General features: G+C 39.1%; 1 pseudogene; it reads right to left on the bottom strand.

Annotated features, from left to right (window-relative positions):
- Positions 1 to 354: 354 nt before the first annotated feature.
- LOC110220528 (NADPH-dependent 3-demethoxyubiquinone 3-hydroxylase, mitochondrial pseudogene) overlaps positions 355 to 20,705 on the bottom strand; it is a 35,080-nt pseudogene continuing 14,729 nt past the window's right edge.

Raw genomic sequence — 20,705 nt, forward strand, 5'->3', positions numbered from 1 at the left:
GAAACCTTCCAGAAAGAAATGTGACCAAATGGAATACATTTGTTGGACCAGTGTCTCAATTTGTCATTTGTCATGGAAATCTTTAAAAAGAACCAAGTGTCTGATGTTCAGGATAAGGCTTCAGCTCCTCTTACTCTGGAAGAATATGAGATGATGATGATGATGATATGATGATAATGAGGAAACTAGATAGATGATAAATGAAAACATTGATTGATTATAGATAGATAGATATCTTTTTTCAGAGTAGAATTATTCAATTTATTAACAAAATTCATAATAATTATAAAGTTCACATGCAAATAAAACTCCTTCAGTTACTATCATTTTTACATGATGTCACAAAGAATTATTTTAAATTGGTTCTGATAAACATATTGCAGCTCTGCATCCAAACTGAATAGCACCTTTCAAGGTGGCATATGGTGGTGCCAATTCTGCATCATGGTCAAGCCCCGTGTCATGGTGTTCCAGCTCCTCACCCCAAAATTTTTTAATTATCTGAAGGAGCTCTTCATACTTTTCTGGATCTTCTTCCATTAATGTCCTAGTCTGGTTGTTATAATGGTGTGCTATTGACTCTTCTATTGCCACAGTGCAAGCCATTGCCCCTTCCTTCCCAAGTAAGGCTGTTCCAGCACCCAATACAAATCCCATTACATTCCAAAAGGGCATCAGAATAGTTGGTCGGACTCTAAATGTAACCATCAGCTCATTAAACTTTTTCAAATAGGCCTTTTCTTGATCCCGCATTTTCTGAATAACTGGTCCAACATTCATTCTACCTAGTACAGCCTTTTGTCTAGCATATATGCAGTTTGCTCCTTATTCCCCTGAATGATCCACCCGGATGATACTATCTATAGTGGCATAGTTGATCTTTTCATAGGTCTTTCCTGTACTGCAAAATCTGATACTGGCACCTCTTGCATAACCTGGTGGGAACCTCCAAGCTCCAGAACACAGCCTCCAGAACAGAGAAGCTTCAGTGCCCCTGTGCAGCCCACCATCGTCCTGACCCCAGCCAGCTCTCTACTGAGAAACAGAGGAAAGTTGGATAGATAGATATCTTAATGCCTCCTTTTGCTCTGGCAAAATAGGAGATAGATAGATAGATAGATAGATGATAGATAGATAGATAGATAGATAGATAGATAGATAGATAGATAGATAGATAGAGATAGAGATAGATATTCTATATGATAAATATTACATATGAGATATATGGTTGATTTATAAACAATGCTGAGATTTGAAATTCTGGTGGTACATATATTTGGTGAAAACTTTTCTTGAGGTTATCATTATTACAGGCCTCATACATTACATCATCTACAATCATCACAGTGATGTGATTGATGGGGGGGAAAGCTCATTGTCCTTAAATGTCAAGACCATAAAAATTATGTTTGGAAATTAGCAATGCAGGCCAAATTTTGGCACACAGTGTCTGCCAACAGCTATAGCACCAAATAATGTTTTCAGGAACCCAGGACTCAGGAGCATCATTGCCAAATTCTAACGATTTTCTTCCAAAAGAAAATGGCATTGCTCCTAATCAGATACATGCCAATAGGCAAATGAAAAACGGATGTTGCCACTCCTTGCCCATCCAAAGGGTTCAGCAGCCATAAAGGAATGCTTTGAAAGTCACAGTGATGATCCATTTTCCATAGATCACATGTTGAATCTTTTTCAACAGCTTTTTTCTGTCAGGCAATGTCTCTTATCATTCACATTGCCATTCTGCTATGTGATTATTTGTACAAGCTCACTCTGTCTGTATAATAGTAAAGCATATTTGCAAAATTCACTTTAATCTCCCTGACCTTCAGAACAGTCTTTCCATCCCAAGTCTTAAAACTATATGAGTTGGAGCCAGCTAATGCCATCCATGTTCTCTTGCTGGTAATTAACTGGTCAGCTAGCTCATTTAGTTAATAATCCCTACCTAATGAAAATCACAGAATTGATACTGTAGTGCTCCTGTAAATGATCAAAGAGCCTATTAAAAAAAAAAGCTTCACTCATGAGTAGGCAGTAGTTAAGCAAGCTATGAAGATGTTCAGGGTCCTCTATATCATGTATTGATCCTTATTCTATTTCCATCAACACCCAGCTCTGTCACCTTCTACAAAATCATGATACGAGACCTTATAGGAAGGTGAAAAGACATTCTCGAAAGGTGCTAAAAGTTTCCTCTTGATGATGGTATTGAGGGGTGGATGGATGGATGATCTATTAACTAAACTTATTCCATGATGAATTCAAACTTTTCAGTCCTCTTCCTGGCAGGGTTTGCACAGCTGCATTTGAGGCCAAGCTGTATATGTTCTTTGCTATGGTCATCCTCTTTATATGGTGCTTCCTAGCTGGCTGTCTTACACAATGGGGAAACCTGGCATTTTCTTGATTCTAGTGAAAGCATATATAGATAAAGTCAATGGATATTTGTGCAAATTTGTAGGAAATGTCCAGCTTCACACATTTTGGTAATTCTATGCCCCCTTTTCAGAGTTACAGTCAATTCCCCAGTGCACTAGGTCCCTATTACAGCTTGCTCCTCACCACCATGACTGCAGTGTTCATGCTAACGTCTCTCCCCATATTTTCTCGAGCAACAGCTGCCAAAGCATAAAAGTATACATCATAAGATTTTAAATTATGTGCAATGAATGTGAACTTTTAAAATCTGGCAGTTATGAATTTTTTCACAAACTGTTCTATGCAGCCCACACTCTTAAATTCTCACTGCTAGTGATACTTATGTATGTGTACTGCATAAATATCATTTGTGATATGCACTCTTTTCTCTTGAATGCACTCAGAGTAGCTACATAATATACTTTTCAGTGGGATCGGATTCTTTGATGGGACCCAGATAACATAAATGTCTGCCGTCTTTTTCAACATGCATGGGACAGGTTCCACACCAGACATTCCTTACACTTGAAGGGTTTAGAAGACACATCCATTTAACAGCTGTCCCAAAGTTTCTCATTTTTGCACCCGGTCTTTCTCCTGTAGCTGCCATAGCCACATGCTATGTGGATGAGGGTAAGGCATCAGGATGAAAAAAGATTCTATAGTGAGGGAGCTTTACCTTTAGGCAAGTGGGTGACAGATAACTCTGGAAGAAATCTGGACAGCCGTGGCTGTACTTATGCCCCTGTGCTATGTGCACCAATCACAGAGGTAGTTTGTACCAATAAATGCCTTTCTATTTAACAGTCCATTATAATAGTCATCCACATCAGTCAGCAAGTGTTTATTAAGTGCCTACTATGTCCCAGATGTTGTGATAAGCGCTGAGGATACAAAGAAAGGCAAAAGACAGTCCCTGTCCTTAAGAAGTTTACAGTCTAATAATCCAAACTTCCCAGAACAAATCCCCTTAATAAAAGGATTTGTTCTGTTAAACTTGGACTCAGTCAAAAGGCCATACTCAAGGACCTAGAAGGCCACATGTGGCCTCGAGACAACAGGTTCCCCACCCTTGAAGAGTGTCTTATTCAAGGAACAGCAAGGAGGCCATTGTCACTGGATCACAAAGTGTGTATGTGTGTGTGTGTGTGTGTGTGTGTGTGTGTGTGTGTGTGTGTGTGTGTTGGGGCAAGAGTGCTTAGGTGGACAGAGAGGGAGGGATAAGAAAGAGTAAGGGGTAAGAAGACTGGTAAGGTATGAAAAGGTCAAAAAATACAGGACTGTAAAAGCTAAGGGGGCACCTAGGTGGTACAGTAGATGGAGGCATGGAGGCAGGAAGACCTAAGTTCAAATCTGACTTCTGACACTTACTAGCTGCATGACCCTGATCAAGTCACTTAATCCTGTTGGCCTCAGTTTCCTCACCTGTAAAATGATCTAGAGAAGGAAATGGCAAAGCACTCCAGTATCTCTGCCAAGAAAACAATAAATGGAGTCACAAGGAGTTGGATACAACTAAAAACGCCCAAACAACAACATCATAAAAGCCAAATAGAGGATTTTTTATTTGATTCTGGTGGCAATAAGTAGCCACTGTAGTGGGTTTGAATGGTGGTAAGGAAGAGGGAAGGAGGGAAGGGTTGAGTGGGATATGGTTGAACTAACACTTTAGGAAGAACTTTTTGAAATCTGAATGAATGCCTGGGTCCAAAGCCTGCTTCAGATATGTTCTAGTTGTGTGATCATGGAGAAGTCAAATTTGGCCTCAGACCCTTCCTAACTGTGTCCTTGGGCAAACCTCTGTTTGTCTTAATCCACTAGAGGAAGAAATGGCAAACCACTATAGTATCTTTGCCAAGAAAACCCCATGGACAGTGTTGTCCACAGGGTCACAAAGAGTCAGATACAACTGAACAATTTAACAATGGCTTAGCTTTACAGTTATTCGTGTGTGTGTGTGTGTGTGTGTGTGTGTGTGTTATTAAATGTGTGCATACTTATTTATGTAATACAGATGTTAGTATGTTAGTACTATCCTTTAGAGAAGAAGTTCTCATTGTAGTTGTGTATAGGGTGTGCAGGAGGCCTAGCACCTGTGGTATGAGGGCTTACTGAGCCCTTTTCAGGGCTGTTCATACACTTCTGATAATCTACCTGGTACTCAACTCTCACCTATGGCTCCAAGAAGCTGTAGCATATACAGCAGCCATATCCAGTAAACCATCTCTGCAGATGGGCTAAACCAGATTAAAGGCAACCAAAAGGCCTCAAACCCATTGGTGAGTGTCTACCCCAAGCATGTGAAGACTTACCCCAGCAGAATAGGTGGATGAGAACAATTTGTTCCAACAGCCATGCAGGAGCATTTAGAGCTTGGTCAGAAATGGAAGACACCAAAGAACCACTGCATTCTGGGCCATTACAAGTTGTCTTGACTTTTTTTTTACCAATGGACTTTGATGACTCTGGAAGAGAGAGTGAGCCTGATGACTTTGTGCAACTCTGTCTCACTTCACTCCAATTCATGCACAACTCAAGATATCACCCCATGATATCATTGGTCCTCTCCAAAAGTCAAGTCCAAACAATTCTACACCATTCATAGAATGATGCTTCACTTACTTAAAGTAGGAAAAGTTAGTACCACACAATGCACACTCAGTTAACATCATGTTACTACAAAGCTCGAGAGTTCTGGGACTTGGCAATAGACCAAGTTCGTCTCATAGAGTCATAGCATCTTAAGAGTTGAAAGAGATTCCAGCTCAGCCAACACCAGTGCCTGAAGAAAAATCTCCTGCAGAAACCTCCTTTTGAAGACCCTTAGTAATCAGAAACTCACTACTTAACAAGGCACTATTTTTTAAACAGTTTTGGTTGATAGGAAATTTTTCCTAACATTAAACCTAAATTGGCTTCTCCTCCATCATTGCTCCTTGTCCTTCTCCCTGGGACCACACAGAACTAGTCTAATTGCTCTTCCATGTGACTGAACCTTCAAATATTTAAAGATTGGTCTCATGTCTTCACTTCTTTTCTCTCCTTCGAACTAAACAGCCCCAGCTCCTTCAACTAATTCACCCATGGAATGGTTTCAAGTCTCCTCACCACCTTGGTCATTAATGCCTATGAATTTTCCAGCTTGTCAAGGCTTCCTAAAATGTGGCCCTTAGAAATGAACCAAAATTCTCCAGGTGTGGTCTGCCCAGAGAAAAGCATTGCACGACTATAATCTCTCTCCTGCAAGATTCTATGCTGCTATAAATGAAGCCTTTTATGGTTTTTTTTAAAAAATCTCATAAAATTCTAGATGCAAAGTTAATAGAGGATCATCTACATCAGATTTTATACAGTATTGCACCTTTCCAAGTAGGTAAGAGTCAGCTCATTTTAGAGAGGTGCCCTGGCATAATGGAATGACTGGTGCACTTCTAGCTTCATGTATAAGTAAGTCAGTATTATTCTTTACTCAAAAATAAGGAACATGAGAACCAGAGAGGTAAACCAACTTTCCTAGGCTCATTAGAACACAGGTCTCATTAGTGTGTTGTTCACTCTATTACACAAAGCAGATAGAAACCTATTGAAAACAGAGTTCCTTGATTTCTTCATAGACTCAGGGAGGGCTAAACATTTATAGCTACTTAGTTACTGATAGAAACAGAGACAAATTCCTCATCACTTGAGATAACAATTCAGGTCTGGTTGCTAAGGGTTCAATGTACGTTGAAGACCTCCAAAGTTCTCATGAAAAAGTATAACTATTCATGTTTATAAATTCAAAAAGTGCTTTCCTCACAAATTCTTCAAGGTAGGCACAACAAGTATTCAGTCCATCCTTCACTCAGCTATCAAATTAATCTTCAGAAAAGCACAGATCCAGACATGTCACCCCTCCCCATTCCATAAACTCCAATCCTGGAGTCACCTCTACAATCAAATATGAAAGCCTCTGTTGGGCCTTTGAAACCTGGACCTCTCTTAACTTTCCATTCTTCTCATACCTCCTTCTTCCTTCTACTGCCCCATCCCCACACTCTGCAATTCAATGACAATGACTTCGTTGCTGTTCCTTGAATAAGATACTCCATCTCCAGACTCAGCGCCTTTTTACCAGCTGTCCCCTGTGCCTGGAATATTCTCCCTCCTCTTGCCTGCCTCCTGGTTTCCCTGGTTTCCTTTGAATCCCAATAAAATCCCACCTTCTACAAGAAGCCTTTACTGATTCTCCCTTAAGGCTTTTCTCCTACTGATTATTTCCGATTTATCTTGCATATATCTCTTTGTACTTAGCTATCTCTACGCTGTCTCTCGCTTTAGACTATGAGCTTCTCAAGATCACTGTCTTCTGCTTTTCTCTATATCTTCAGTGCTTAGCACAATTCCTGGCACATAGTGCTTAATAAATGTTTATTGACTGACTATTTTACAGATGAGGAAACTAAGGCTCAGAACAACTAAGTAACATACCTAAAGTTACAGAGGTGGTTTCAGAGCTGAGATTTTAACTTAACATCTACTGAATCAAAGTGTACCAGTCTTTCTGTTACCCTAGGATACCTGTCTAAAATGGGCTGATTTTTACTCACTTGGAAGGGTTCAATACTCTATAAAAACTGTCGTTCACCTATTGCTGTTTACAAAATATATTTACAGGTGAGTAAACAGACTGAGTCTGGAGTCAGGAAGACACTTACTTAGCTGTGTGATCTTGGTCAGGTCACTTAATGTGGTTTGCCTCAGTTTCCTCATTTGTAAAATGTGTTGGAGAAGGAAATGGCAAACCACTCCAGTGGTTTACCAAGAAAACCCCAAAAGGGCTCACAAAGAATCAGATAAGACCAAAAAATGACTAAACAACAAACAGACTAAGAAGGGAAAGTGACTTTGGAGTTAGGAAGTGGAAGTTAGTAAAAGGCAGAACTGGAACTTGAACCCAGATGTCCCGATTCCAATTCTAGTGCTTTTTGTACTAAGATAGTAGCAGCAAGTATGGCTCACTTCCCTATGCTTTATTTGCTATAGACATTAACAAAGAAAGGATAGTTGGGATTGGCTGAGAAATATTCATTCCAATTTCAAAATATCATGGGATTTAGAACTGAGAGAAATTTAGAGCTCATTTCATTCAACACCCTTATTTTACAGATGAGGAAACTGAGGTACAGAAGGGTTAAGTGACACGCCTATAGTCACACAGTTAATACATAGAAGAGCCAGAATTCAAACCACCTAGCCAAAATGGTTCATCAGAAAGACCACTGGATCTGGAGTCAGAGGACTTGTGTTTTAATTCTGTCTTTGCCACCTACTACTTCTGTGACTTTGGCCAAGTGACTACACTTCTTTGGGCATTCATTTGCTCATCTGCATAATGAGAGCATTGGACAATTGCCTCTAAGGTACCTTTCTATCCCACTCAAGGATACTGTGATCCCATGATTAGAATGCTCTCTCTCTCTCTACATCAGGATTACTTCACCTTCTTTTGGGTCATGGACCCCACTGACAATGTGGTGAAGCCGACAGAACCCTTCCCAGAATATGTTTTAACATGCATAAAACAAAATGCTTAGGATTATAAAGGAAACACATTTTATTGAAATACAGTTACCCAAAAAGAAAATTTTTAAACACGTTCATGAGACCCAGGTTAGGAACCCCTGCCATTCACCAAAGTGGTTGACTCCAGATGTTGTAGCCCTAGGTAGGAATGCCCAGGACCAGATGTGATACTCTGGAGAGAATGGGGCATCTTGAAGCAAACAACTGTAGATTATGAGGTCATCGGCACAAAATAGTGAGATGGAAGCATTCACTGGGGGAGCATGAGGGGAAAATATTGTCACTTTTTCTTTTTTCTTGTTTGAAGTCACTAAGCTTCAGGGTTAAGCGGGAATTTTATTTGCTTTGATTTTATTCTTTTTGGAGGCAAGTGGCTGCTTGCCAGTGGCAGCTGCATATGGGATCATTTGCATTGTGTGCAGTCTCTGGTTTTCAAGGGAACCTCTTCCTTTCCTTAGATCATGTGCTTCTTTGGACTCAGGGCCATTGCTTCACACCGATTATATTCCTCCTTTAATCTTCCCCCTCCACCCACCGCTTTCTATGATAACTTATTCCATACAGTTTAACAAGCAACCCAGGAACAGGGCCAAAGGACTCATCCTGATAGCTAGGAAAGCCAGCCCATGGACAAAAGAGGAATTATTCGATATTCTCACGGCTGGATGCTCAGAAAGAAGCTTTTGGGGATAACACATACACTGTCTCTCAGATTTCTTTATCTTGCCTCCATCGCCTAGGTATTAACTCCTCTTGCCCAGGAACCCAACAGGCATTGATACTTTCCTGAATATGATGAACATTGGCCTTTCAAACAAATCTCAGAGCACTGAAGGAGTAGAAAGCCTCTCCTAGGATGGCATAAATTCACTTTGTGTGGCACATTATAGACATAAAGGGGGAATTTTCTTATATTAATATGAAGGAATATAACAATTCAATCAAGTTACAAGCATTTATTAAGTGCCAACTATATGCTGGGCACTGTGCTGGGCACTGGGAATAGAAACAAAATACAAAACCAAAAGCTATTCTGCCCTCAAGGAGTATAAGTTCTGTTTGTGGAAACAACAGGTACACATGCAAATGAACACATAATCATTTCAGGGGGCCATTAGTATCTGAGATGGGGAGAAAATGTGGAAGGGGTCAGGAAAGGCCTCATGTAGATGGTGGCACTTGAGCTGAACTAAGGAGTTAGGGATTCTTCAAGACAGAGAAGAGAGTGTGTACTCCAGACATGGGAGACAGCCAATGAAAAGGCAAGAGATGAAATGTTATATACCAGAACCAAGTAGTCCAGTTCAGTTCAAATGCAGAGTCCGTGAAGAGGAACAATGTATAATTAGTCTGGAAGGGTAGGTAGAAAACAGAATGTCAGAGAAAGGCTTTAAAAGCCAAATCAAAGCATTTATATATGGTCCTGCAGAGTACAGGGAGCCATGTGGAGTTTAATAAGTAGGGGAGTGATACTGTCATACCTATGCTTTAGGAAAATCACTTTGGCAGCTGTGTGGAAGAAAAATTGTATTGAGGAGAGGATTAAGGAAGAGAGAACAATTAGCTGGCTATGGTAATAGTCCAGATGAAAGGTGATGATGACCTAGACTAGGGTAGTCCTCATAGGAGTGGAAAGGAATCCGATGTAAGAGACATGAAGGTAGAACTGATGAGGCCTGGCCACTAATTGGGTGTGTGGAGTGAGTAAGAGTCAAGACTCAGGGATTAGAACTTGGGTAGCTTGAAGGATGGCAGTGCCCTCAAAAGAAAGAGGGAAGTTGGGAAAAGGAATGGGTTCAGAGGCAACGCTAACAAGTTCTGTTTTGACATGCTGAGTTTCATATGCCTAAAAGAAATATAATTGGAAATGATCAAGGGGCACTTGGTAATGTGACACTGGAGCTCCAGAGAGAAACAAGAAAATGAGGGAATAAGCATTTATATCACACCTATAAATATTATCTCATTTCATCCTCACAACAACTCTGGGAGGTCGGTGCTGTTATTATCACCATTCCACAGTTGAGGAAACTGAGGCAAACAGAGGTTAAGTGACTTGCCCAGGGTCATACAGCTAGTTAAAAAGCATCTAATCCATATTTATATATTCAGTTCCAGAGGCAGCTAGGTGGTACAGTGGATAGAGCGGTAGGCCTGGAGGCAGAAAGTTGTTGTTCAGTGGTTCAGTCATGTTCTTCAGTCACGTTCAACTTTTTGTGACCCAATATGGAGTTTTCTTGGCAAAGAGACTGGGGCGGTTTGCCATTTCCTTCTCCAGCTCATTTCACAGATAAGGACACTGAGGCAAACAGGGTTAAATGACAGCTAGTAAGTATGTGTGAGGCCGGATTTGAACCCTTCTAACTCCAGGCCCAGCACTATATCCACTGAGCCTCAAAATGGATAGACATACACACAGATCGATATAGACGCATATATAGATATGTGTGTATACATACTTATGTGTGTATGTATGTATGTGTATGTATATATATATATATATATACATATAAAAATAAAATATGTAATCATTTTTACTACTGATAATGATTAACTGTTAACCAAGTTTCTCCATTCCCTGAGAAGTTTAAAGAGCTGTGCTCGGCTTTAGTCACATAACCCAAGAGCTGGGAAAATTATTTTACCCTTTTGTATATAATCAGATGAACAAGCCCTCCACTAATATTCACAAAGCACCTACATACGTATAAGATGCTATGGTAGAAGCCATAGCCACTCCCCTCAGGGTGTTGAGCCTACTTGGAGAGACAAGACTTATTATACATGTAAAAATATAAACAATAGTACAAATGAGCTTTGAGAAAAAAAGTAAACAATAAATGCAATAAAAATTCAGAGGAGGGAGAAATTACTATGAATTGATGTCATTCAGAGAAAGCCTCTTGGAAATAGTGGATTAAGTGAGATAAAGTACTTTGCAAATCTTAAAGGGATTTATAAATACTAACTACTATTTTTGCTGTTCTTATCATTATTAATGGATAGAAATATATTTTGCATGATTTTACATGTAAAATTGATATATTACTTGCCTTCTTAATGGGTGGGGGGAGGAGATGAAGGGAGGGAGAGAATTTAGAAACTCAAAATTTTTAAAAATTAATGTTAAAAATAAATGACTTTTTAAAAGTATGATTATTAGTGGGATTTGGGTGACTGATAAAATTAACTAAGGTCATTCTCTACTTAGAGTCATCAAGTAAGGTCATTCCAGACATGAATAATGTAAGTAGTTCTGTTATGCTGGAATGGAAAGTTCACATTGAAACAAGCAATGAGATGGGACTTGAGAAATCAGTTGGGAGGAGACTAAGAGTGTGTATTTTCTGGTGTAGGCATAGGAAGCATTAAAGGTTTGAGCAGGGAAGTAAAGCTGTCTAGCAACAGGCTGCTGCCAGGTTGCACTACAGTTGCTGACAGCCAGGGTGAGAAGGGTATGATTCAACGGTTTTAAGACAGCTTTTTCAAACAGAATGTGTACGTCCAATTTTTTAAAATCATCTTAGGTGACTATACAGTTATTCTTGACATTTTTAAATTTCCTTTTTAGCAATTGCCTGCAGAGCCCCTCTCACATTCTGTTGGATATCTTTGGTGCTCATAAATCTCCATCTTTAAAAGTTGGATTTAATTTGGGGGAATGATGAGATGTCATTCTGACAAATAAGGTAAATGATCCATTCCAAAGAAGGAAGCCTTACTTAAAAGTCACACAATCTTACATTTATTCTTCCTCCTGACCACAACCTCCAGACCCCCTCCATCTTCTTGTTCTTAATTGGTCACCCCTTCTTTGGCCTCTTTCCCCACTTCCTTCATAGCCTTGACCCTATATTTAAGAGCTTCAACAGTTCACTGTTCTCTAATCTTGACTCCCTTGCCTCGTCATCCTTGCATCATTCATGCTCTGTCTATCCTCAGGCCTGGGTTATCTCCCGCCTCCCAATAATTTCCTTCTATGCTCCTTCCACTCCTATAGCACTGAGGGCCATTGGAGGAAGTTATGTAGCTATGCTACCTGAGTCCACTACAAATTCGTGTCATCCAACTTAACTAGGCCCTCACTGTTGCACAGAAATCTTTTTTTCCCTCTTTTCTGATTGACTATCTAACATATTCCTGCAAGTAGCTATTTCAAACTTTCCTTTCAAGCCCTTGATGCCACTTTTTATCCTCTCTGTCTGAAAAAAGACCTTATTTCCTACTTAACTGTGAAAATCAAGGTCATTCATCTGTTTTACTGCACACATCAAAGCATTTCTACATCTCCATCCATCCTCTCATCCTTTGCTCTAATCTTAGAAAATGAAGTAGTCCATCTCTTTGCCTCTCTAGCCATCCCTTCCAGAAGCTTTTCTCATTGAAAATGAAAAGAAAAAAAAGGAAAGAAAGGAAGAAAGGGAAGAAGGAAGAAAAGAGAAAGAGAAAAGAAGGGAGGAAAGAAAAGAAAGGAAACAAAGAAGGAATGAAACAAATATAGAAGAGGATACAAACAAGTTAGACACTTTTTTTACTATACAAAATTTAATAAACTATGTGTAATAGAAGTTCACAGTTCTTTTCCTATTCTTTTTACGCCAAAATGTTCATGCTTGTTGATATTTGCTAAGTACATAGTAATTTTTTTTAAATGAAAGGATTACAATCTGCACTGATGAAGGGAAAATCCATGCTGATTAAATAAATTATGAATCATTTGAAGTAAAAAAAAAAATTGTTTCTTGAGCTGAATACTGGTAAAATTAGCTCAAGGAATCATGAATAAATAATCCATAACAAATTGGGTTGATCTAAAAAGAAAGAAATAATCTGGGAATCAAATTTCTTAGATTCATTTCTTGGGACATATTCTATGTGACTGGCCAAATTACTTCAATTTCTCTGTGTCCCACTTGGAAAATGTATGTGAACTAGTGGTTTTGGCAGGTTCCTTTACTATTTCTTCCCCTATTACTCCCTAAGACTTTTCTCAGATGTTGGATTCTAGATACTCTGTTTGGCTCAGTTCCTACTCCCTGGAAACTATCCCTATGCATATGTACCCATTAAAATTCACTTAGAGTACATAGAATAACCAAAGGGAAATGATTTAATTAGATTAGGGTAAAGTATGACAATATGAAAAAGTATCAGACTTAGGCAGCATGAAATATAGTAAATCAGTCACCATCCCAATCATCATCAATCCCCCAAGTCTTGAAGGATCTAGGGATTTTGCTTCTTGCTCCCCAACTTTTCAAAGCAAAGACAATTCACATTGGCATAGTTAGTTGTCGTTGTTGTCTGTCCTTCGTCCAGGATGGAGACTTCAGGGAGGTGATGCCATGACGTGCAAATTAATCGGATTTAAGTGAGGGAGAGCTGTGCAGTTACTAGCCTCACTTTCTCCTCTGGAGCCGTCTGGGTCCAGTAGCGAGATATAGATCAGACCAACTGGGGATGACCCTGGATGCAGTGGGAGACCTTGGCCTTTTTAAGGTAAGGTCTTTAACAGTCTCAGTTTGACTGAGGCAGTGATTAAGGATAGGTATGAAAAGAGACAGAGAATGGCCTCTTTACCTAGTCAAAAAAAAAAAAAAGAATCAATCTGGGAGGGGAAGACCCTCAGGGTTTCTGGCCAAAACAGAAACAATTGCTATTTACACTGACTCTGAGCCAATCAGGGCCCAAACAAGTGGGACTTGGCCTGCACCCTATTGTTGGCCAATCAATAAGAGCCAGCGTGATTTAGGTTTAAGGGTTTATAGTCCTTAAGAAAAAAAGAAAAGGTTTCAGAGATCAAAATTTACATTACTTTGGACAAAGCACTGGCCAATTAGGGTTTGATATCCTATGTGTACAAAGAGAAGAGAAGGGAAGGGGGAGGGGAAGAGGGAAGGGAAGGGAAGGGAAAGGAAAGGAAGGGAAGTCCTACCTCAGAAATACTTACTGCCTCTATGATCCTGGACAAGTCATTCAACTACTTCTGGTCTCATTTCCCTCATTTATAAATAGGGATAATAATAGCACCTATCTCACAGAGTTATTGTAAGGATCAAAATGAGATAATAAATGTAAAGTGCTTTGAAAACGTGAAGCATTATATAAATATCCACTGGTATTACCATTTTTACCCACTGCCCTTTTCCACGCCCTCAGGGCCACATCCTTGAGCCTGGAGGTTTTGATTATGTACTAATCTGAGGATTTGCTTTTCCAGTTTCTTTTTCCAACTTTCCTGCCCTTCTGTTTCCTTGGACCAATCCAACCTGAATATTCCATGATTCTAGCATTCTACTAATTTGTAAACAGTGAAGTTGAGGAAGCAGATTGCTACAAGTCACATGGTTTCAGCTCCAGGAAGTGGACCAGTAATTTCTGATGTCCAGCTGACTGTTCTCTGGGAGGCACTTCCTGTACTTGAAACACGGATACTATTGTTTTAATAAAATGCTTGGTATATGCTAAATTTGGAGGTGTTGAAAGCATCAGGGCTAGCATAGGGCCAAGAACTGGACCTTCTTGGCACATGGTAGATGCTTAACAAATGCTAGTTGACTAAAAGACTGACTGGCATAGGGAGTTCCCAGGGAGGAACTCCCTCTACCAATGCAAGTCAGAACCTTAGCCTGGAGAATGACAGAAGTTTTCCAGGTCTGTTCACTTGTCTGGGATCTGAAGCACCATTATATTCTTTTGGCCAAAAGCAAATCCACTAAGCCTGGGTTCTGCAAAAATTTTCCAGGCGTCTCCCTTGGCTGGGCTTTGAAGTTTCTACCTCTCAGGCAGCATAAGCGACAAGGGGAAAGAGAACAACATAAACTTTCTCACCACCAGCAAATCTTTCCCTCCAATCAGCTGTGACCATGAGTAAATGTTTTCTTCCAATATACTCTTCCAGGCAGCAAATCACAATTTAGGTTCCGAACTTGTTATAACCCAGCTCTGAGGTCATTTCTTCTACCTAAATTGGAAGACTGTCCTCAGACACATTTGGAGATCTGGTCTTGACCAATATGGCTGCTATAAAGGAAAGTCTTTTGTGTAAAGTGATACACTTCTAATGTGCTAGGAAATAATATATTTTCTTTGTCAACCACACCATAAATAGGCAATGTAAAGTAGTCTCACAGTCACAAAACAGTTCAACAGCTAGTAAGTATCTGAAGTAGGATTTAAATTCATGTCTTCTTGACATCATTCTGTCCACTGTGCCACTTAGTTTGATGATGGAGTGTGTTGTATTTATTATCTTAATCCCCAGCACCCAACACAATAGATGGTACATAGTAGATGGTAAGTAAATGCTTATTAATGAATTGATTTTTTCATAATTAAAAGATCTTTATGGATAGATAGGATACAGCTCAGTATTATATGAGCCTTATCTCACAGGGCCTGAAGGTTTACATTCAGCATAATAATCAGAAATAGTCTGAAAGTAAGGCATCTTCTTGCAACAACCTGGCTAAACACCAAATATTTATATTGTTGATTTTTTAGTTTTAAAGAAATAACAAATAACAGCACTCCAGATTAGAATAATCTCCTCTTTCCTTCCTATAGGTAATGGCAGTTTTTAAAAGACCTACCAAACTTCCATGGGGAATGGTATCATGATAAGACTCTTCCCACCCCAGGCCCTATTTTATTTTTTGCTTATAATGCTGAATGAAAATCATTTCCTTCAAGTATTTCTCTATGGGAAACCCAAATTTCCTCCTATTCCAGAAACATCTTTAGCAGGTTCTGGCTAGCAACCTATGGCCAAAACTCTAATGGATGTGCAGTAAAGAAATGGAAGGGGAAAGATATGGTTTGCACAATAGCTTGAGTGTAATGATGTTTTTCTTAGAGATTCCAATTTCTCCCACATTATTCAGAAGTATATCTCTTGATGCCCTTCCATGTACCTCAGAATATACCTTGCTGCATGATAAACTTGATTTTCTTCTCCTCAGGAAATACTACTCCTCCCTGCCCTACTAAGTTTATTTGTCTTCTATTAGTGTTTTCTTCTGTCAGATTTTTTTTCTCTTCTAGGTCATTTTTCTCCCCCAGCTCACTTCCCTTTCTAATTAATTTTCCAGTTTTTCTACTTCTTTGAAGCCTTGTATCTGGTGGCAGCAGAATTTCCAATGGGGGGGTGGGGGAGGGAGAACAATCTGCCTGCCCGTTCTCTTTGCCAGGTGCAGCCCGCTGGGACTCTTGAGTGTTTGTGTGTGAAAGAGCACACAAGCTCTGCATTCTTTAAAATTTGACCCTTAAAGAAAACCACATTAGGTATTCTATATCTTTTAATGTGGTAGTGTCTTCAAAAAATAATAACAATTAGATAACAACATTAGAAATCCTAGACAAGAAGCTACTCATGAGCTTCCTTAAATCCAATTGTCTATGGGCATTTGATATGTTTAAAATGCCTTCTCTTACATAGATGTATTGGGAAGTCCAGATAGAAGATACTGTAGGAAGACAAAGTGTAGTTGGCAGTACCTTGGCTATTTTATATATTGTTTTCCATAACCCAAGGCTCAAGCCCATTTTCACAAGAATCTGTTCAATGGTGGAGAATGATTACTCAGTGCCTCAGGGAAGTAAAATGGGCTTAAACCCTAGGTTACATTCTTAATTCCTATTGGCCCAAGCCTTGATAACATCATCATCATCATCAACATCATCATCATCACTGCTAGTGTTTATAGTGTGTTTTAAGGTTTACAAAGCCCTTTACGTATGTAATTTCACTTGCTCCTCATAACAACCCTATGAGTAGATGTTTATAGATAAAGAGAAAAAGCGTGGGCACTAAGAGCCCTTATTCCATTACAGATTTCATAGAGGCATTTTTCTTTGACCTATATATTTGACATGAAGAGGACTTACAGTAAAGAAATTCTCAGAAATTATTGTTACTGAGTTTAGAGTCAGAGAACTCTGTTTGAGTCATGGTTCTTCTACTTACTAACATTCTGACCTTGAACAAGTCATTTAGTTTTTCTGTGTATCAGTTTCCGCACATGTAAAATATGGAATTGGATGATATGTTCTTTTTAATTTTAAATCTATAATTCTGTAAAGTTATCTCATATCTTCTTCAATCTATGATTCTATAAAGTTATCTCATATCTTCTTCAATCTGAGAGATGGGTATGAGTGTGAAGCATAACTTCAATATGATGGTCAATGTTATGTCAGGAACTCTGCAAGAATATAAGCATGAATGGTGATAAATAGATCTGCTTTAATTGGATTATATATTATTATGATTTTAGTTATTAATAAAAGCATCATTACTGCTCATCATACTTATTTATAGATTTTATATGTTGTTGTTGAATCAATTCAATCATGTCTGACTCTTTGTGACCCCATGGATTTTACTGTTCATTATACATTGGAGTGGTTAGCCATTTCCTTCTCCAGGGGATTAAGGCAAACAGAGGTTAAGTGACTAGCCCAGGGTCACACAGCTTGTAAATGTCTGAGGCCAGATTTGAACTCGGGTCTTCTTGATTCCAGGCCCAACATTCTATACACTGAGGCACCTAGCTGTCCATATTTTATATAGTTATGTATACTATATTTATATAATAATTATTAATAATGATAATAATAATTGCTGTCATTTATATAGTGCTATAAAGCTTGCAAAATAATTTACATATACAGGATGTCCCAAAAGTCTTAGTGCAGTTTTAAGCTGTTGGGGCACCCTGTATAATCTCATTTGAAGTTCACAACAACACTCTAAGTTACTGACATTATCTACTAGACTATTTCTCTTTTTTTTTCTTCTGCCGTTTGGTTCTCAGTTCAGATTTAGTTCAACCAGCTGAGTCACTATTGGGCTACTGCCATTTGTTAATCCTCTGATGAGTTTCTGCTATTTGCTAGTTCTCCATTGAATTGCAACCACTACATGGACTTCTCCCAGAAAGGGAGTGCTTATACCTTTTATTGAGAAGCTAGTCTACAGCCTCAGGAATAGTCTAGCTCTTTTGTGAATCACACCAACAGTTGTACTCAGCTGGCAAAATTGTTAAGTCGATTATGTCTTTTGGGTTGCTTTGTTTCCCTCCAACTGAAACTCTCCTTCCTGGTTAGGATGAGAAAATTCCTTTAATCCGCTATGACTTGTCTGGCTGGCAGCACCGTAACCACACAAATCATCATGGTGCTTCACTTCATATAACTAGAAGACTGGGGAAGAACTCGTAAGACTTGCCCTATAATCCTCCTCTGAGCACCACAATTGCTGTTTTCCCTGGTATCTCAGAGTACAGTGTTAACAGTGTTGATGAGGTTGTGGGTTTAATTCTGTGTATTCCCTTCTGTCTCCAATGTCTTTAGTCATCTAATAAATGGTCATTCCCCATCTCAAATCTCTCCTTTCTTTTTTCCCTTTTCCTTTCTTTCTTTTTTTTTTTTTGTTTAGGCAATTGGGGTTAAGTGACTTGCCCAGGGTCACACAGCCAGTAAGTGTCAAGTGTTTGGTCTGAGGCCTGATTTGAACTCAGGTCCTCCTGACTTCAGGGCTGGTGTTCTATCCACTGCGCCACCTAGCTGCCCCAAATCTTTCCTTTCTATAATGTATCCTCCACACGGCTGCCAAAAATGATTTTGGTAAAGAAGAGGTTTGAGCCTGTCACTCCCGTCAGTCACTCAGTAAGCTCTAGTGGCTTCCTGTTACTAGAATGAAATCCTAACACCTCTTCCTGGCCTTTAAAGTCCTTCTCAACCAGGCTCCAACCTACCTTTCTAGAACAACTATATATTATTACCCTTCATGCACGCCTAAGGTCCAGCTTAACTGGACTTCTTGTGATTCCTTACACATGATACTCCCTTTCTGTGCTTTTGCATAGACTATTTTTCATGCCTGGGATATAATCCACCCCTATCTTCAATTAGTAGAAGCCGTAAGTCACTTCAAAGACCACCTTAAATTCTATCTTCCATACGAGGCCTTTCTTGAACCCTGATGCATCTTTCCTCCCCCCATGTCACCTGGCATTTATCCTATCTAAAGTTTTTATATTATGTCATGGGGAGAAGGGATACACATATATTAAATTCCTTCTATGTGCCGGGAACTGTGCTTGTGCTTTACAAATAGTATCTCATTGGATTCTCACAACATCCCTGACAGGTAGGTGTTATTATGATCCCCATTTTGTAGTTAAGAAAACTGAGGTAGATAGAGGTTAAATGACTTACCCAGGACCACACAGCTAGTGAGTTTCTGAAGCCAGATTTTAACTCGGATTTTCCAATTCCAGGTCAGTATATATTATAGAATATATGTATATATTTATTAAATATATGATATATATAATATATTTATTACATATATGTGATACACATATTTTCATATATAATATATTTAATATATGTGATATACACATACCTGCATATATAACATATTTATTAAATATGTGTGATATGCATATATTTATACATATAATATATTTATTAAATATATGTGATATGCACATGTTTACATATATGCATATATTTGTGTGTATGCATATATTTGCATTTGTGTACAATGAAATATTATATAATGTATTACATGTGTATTACATAATTTATGCGTGTTGTCTTGCCAAATACATTGTAAGCTTCTTAAAGGTAGTTACTATTTCTTTTTTGTCTTTGTATCTCTAGGGTATACTGTTTGCTTGTTGATTGACTGACCGAATCAGAGGGTTTCTCAAAAGGCCGAGATGAATACAAATCCATCTGCATAGATGGAAAATAAAGTGGCAGCCTTTATATAATCAGGATATTGGGCGCATTGTTGAACAATGCTTTCATTTTGCAGTCATGGCCAAAAGATCTCCTGGTTTGTTTTGTTTCCTTGTTTAATATTTCTTTTCCTGCTTCTTTGCCCTCACTGTCTATATACACCAATGCAGTGCTTGACTCAGAGGAATCTATGGCTTGAGAGATTAGATTCTCTTTCAGGGGTGGCACATTTCACCGAATCATCGAAATAGAAGTTGAAGGTGATGTGATCTTAGATATCATCTTATCTAACCCCTGTCCTTTTACATATATAGAATGTGAGACCAGGAGAGGCAAAGCACCTTTACTGAATCACACAGCTGGGATGTGGGAGAGGTGGGATTCAAGTCCTGGTCTTCTGACCTCAAGTCTAAAACACTATTATGCCTGCCACTCTATCTTGAAACCTTACCCAGAAATCTGGAGGGGAAAAAAATCTCCCTGGTAGATAGCCCCAAAGGGTGCCCAGACTTCCTTCAAGTCTACAGAGTATAAATGGGACATAACCTCAAAGGAAAGGTGGAGGCGGTAGGTAGTGTGGCAGCAGAGAGGAAACTGGGAAAGGCCTCTGCAGAAGGTGGGATATAAGCTGAGTCCAGGTGATGGGCAGAGGTGAAGAGGGAGGGTATTCTAGTCCTAGAGAATGTCCAGTGAAGAGAGAGCATTGTAGGATGGAGTGTCATGTTCAACAAACAAAAGAAGGCTGGTGTATCCGGATCGTGGAGTGAGGTGTAAAAAGACCAGAAGCATAGGCAAGGGCCAGGTTGTGAAGGGCTTTAAAAAACAAATGGGACATTTGATATTTGACACTAGAAGTAATAGAAAGAAACTGGAGCTTATTGAGTTGAGGGGAGAGGGAGTGATATGGTCAGACCTGAATTTTAGGAGGACCATTTTGGTAGCTGAGTGGAAGCTAGATTAGAGTG

This window comes from Phascolarctos cinereus, unplaced genomic scaffold, assembly GCF_003287225.1.
Source record: "Phascolarctos cinereus isolate Bilbo 61053 unplaced genomic scaffold, phaCin_HiC Scaffold_4;HRSCAF=312, whole genome shotgun sequence".
NCBI lineage: Eukaryota > Metazoa > Chordata > Mammalia > Diprotodontia > Phascolarctidae > Phascolarctos > Phascolarctos cinereus.